The sequence below is a fragment of the Lynx canadensis genome, chromosome B1 (genome assembly GCF_007474595.2).
Source record: "Lynx canadensis isolate LIC74 chromosome B1, mLynCan4.pri.v2, whole genome shotgun sequence".
Classification (NCBI taxonomy): Eukaryota; Metazoa; Chordata; class Mammalia; order Carnivora; family Felidae; genus Lynx; species Lynx canadensis.
Genome location: NC_044306.2, coordinates 21,712,743 through 21,715,852, shown reverse-complemented (window position 1 = coordinate 21,715,852; position 3,110 = coordinate 21,712,743). Strand labels below are relative to the sequence as shown.

Genomic DNA, 3,110 nt, shown 5'->3' with positions numbered 1-3,110 from the left:
GACAACACAATAATAGCGGACAATGTCAATACAGCACTTTCAACAAAAGGTAAGTAACCCAGACAGAAAATCAATAAGGAAACATTGGACTTAAATTACAATTAAATCAAATGGACCTAAGAGATATATAAAGAAATTCCACCCAATAGCAACAGAATATACATTCCTCTTAGATGTACATGAAATATTGTCCAAAATAGATGATACATTATATCACAAAACGAGTCATAGCAACGTTAAGAACAAGTATCTTTACTGACCACAAAGTATGACGAGACATCAGTAACAGGAGGAAAATTGAAAAATGCACAAATATGTACAAATTAAACAATACATTCTGACCAACAGGTCAAAGAAGAAATGAAAAGGGAAAAACATCTTGAAACAAAGTGTAACATAACATGCCAAAACCTATGGAATGCAGCAAAAAGTAGTTTAAGAGGGAATTAAAAAAAAAACAAAGACAACCTAACTTTACACATCAAGGACAAGAGAAACAGAACTAAGTCAAATTTAGCAGAAGGAAGGAAATAACAATGATTAAAGCATAAATAAATGAAACAGAGACCAGAAAACCAATAGAAAATATCAAACTATGACCTGATTTTTTAAAAATTTAAACAATACTGACAAACCTTTAGTTAGAAAAAAAGAGAGAAGTTTCAAATATATAAAATGAGACCTAAAAGAGAAGATATTACAATTGATATTACAAAAATTCAAAGGATGGTTTTTCATCCAACATTTTAGCAAGGCTGCAGAGGTAGCTGCTAATCTCCAAGTTTTACATGCCACCCAAACACTACAAGAAGAAGAAAGATGCTGGATGGTCAGCTAAAGAAGATAAAGATCCAGTGAACAAATCTTGGGACAAGGCCAAAAAGAAGTGATCCAAAGGCAAATTTCAAGACAGTCTCAACAACTTGGTCTTGTTTGACAAAGTAACACATGACAAACTCTGTAAGGAAACTTCGAACTATAAGCTTATAACTACAGCTTATTGTCTCTGAGAGACTGAAGATTTGAGGTTCCCTGGCCAGGGCAGCCCTTCAGGAGCACCTCAGTAAAAGACTTACTAAACTGGTTTCTTTTTTTTTTTTTTTTTTTAATTTTTTTTTTTTTTAACATTTATTTATTTTTGGGACAGAGAGAGACAGAGCATGAACGGGGGAGGGGCAGAGAGAGAGGGAGACACAGAATCAGAAACAGGCTCCAGGCTCCGAGCCATCAGCCCAGAGCCTGACGCGGGGCTCGAACTCACAGACCGCGAGATCGTGACCTGGCTGAAGTCGGACGCTTAACCGACTGCGCCACCCAGGCGCCCCTTACTAAACTGGTTTCAAAGCAGAGAATTCAAGTAAGTTATACCAGAAACACCAAGGAGGGAGATGCCCCAGTTGCTGGTGAATATGCAAGAACAGATCCCACCAACTGTACATTTTGGAAAATAAAACTTTATTAAATCAAAAAAAAATCAAAGGATGATAAGAGGCCACTATGAACAATTACATGCAAAAAATGGATAACTTAGAAGAAATGTATAAAGTTTTCCACATATATAAGGTACTAAAGAGTGAATCATGAAGGAATAGGAAATCTGAACAGATCAATAAAGAATGAAATTAAACTATTAATCAAAAAGCTCCCAACAAAGAAAAGCCCAGGACCAGATGGTTTTATAGGTGAATTTTATTAAATATTTAAAGAATGAACACCAACACTTCTTAGACTCTTCCAAAGAATTACTAAGAAAGAAGCACTTTCAAAATCATTTTATGACACCAGTGTTTCCTGATACTATTGGCCAATATCCCTGATGAATAGAGATGAAAAAATTCTCAACAAAATACTAGCCAACTGAACTCAACAGATAATTTAAAAAAATCATACAGCATGGTAAAGTGGGCTTTATTCCTGGGATGCTGAATGGTTCAACAGACACAAATGAATGAATGTGACACATTAGTAGAATAAAGGATAAAAATCATATGATTATGTCAATACATGCAGAAAAGGTGTTTGACAGGGGCACCTCGGTGGCCCAGTCATCTGAGCATCCGACTCATGATTTCTGCTCAGGTCATGATCTCATGGTTCATGAGATCAAGCCCCGCATCAGGCTCTGTGCTGTCAGCTCTGACAGCAGAGCCTCTTGGGATTCTCTCTCCATCCCCCTCTCTCTCTGCACCTCCTCCACTCATGTGCACTTGCTTCGCTCTCTCCCTCAAAATAAACACTAAAAACAAAAAATGATTTTACAAAATTTAGCATCCTTTTATGTTAACTCTCAAAAAAATAATTATATAAGGAACACACATCAACAGAACAGAGGCCATATAGGACAGGCCCACAGTTAACATCCTACTCAATGGTAAAGGGGTGAAAGATTTTCTTGTAAGACCTGGAATGAGGCAATGGTGCCCACTGTTCACTCCTGTTCAACGTGAAACTGGAAGTCCTAGCAAGCAATTAGGCAAGAAAAAGAAACAAAAGGCATCCAAATCAGAAAGAAAAAAGTAAAATTATCTGTTTGCAGATGATATGATCTCATATATAGAAACTCACAAATACGCCACCAAAAATTGTTACAACTAATAAATTCAGTAAAGTTGCAGAATACAAAATCAACATACAAACTTCAGTTGCATTTCTATAAACTAACACAAAACTATCTAAAAACAAAATAAACAATCCCATTTACAATAGCATCAAAAACAATCAAATATTTAGGATTAAATTCAACCAGGATGTGAAAGGCTTGTACAATGAAAACTGTAAGACGCTGATGAGACAAACAGAAGAAGAAACAAATAAATGCAAAGATATCCGCTGTTCATGGATCAGAGAATCAGTATTGTTAAAATGTCCATACTACTCAAAGCCATCTGCAGATTTAACGCAATTCCAATCAAAATTCCAATGACATTTCTCACAGAAATAGAATAATCCGAAAATTTATATGGCACTTAACCCTGAATAGCCAAAGCAATCTTGCAAAAGAAAACCAAATTGGAAGCACCACACTTCTGAATTTCCAACTATATTACAAAGCTGTAATAATCCAAATCATAAAGTACTGGCATAAAAATAAACATATAGGCAAAAGAAAC

The 3,110-nt window shown here is 35.6% G+C and overlaps 1 pseudogene; it reads left to right on the top strand.

Moving 5' to 3' along the window:
• Positions 1 to 788: 788 nt before the first annotated feature.
• On the top strand, positions 789 to 1,474 carry LOC115511455 (annotated as a pseudogene).
• The last annotated feature ends 1,636 nt before the right edge of the window (positions 1,475 to 3,110 follow it).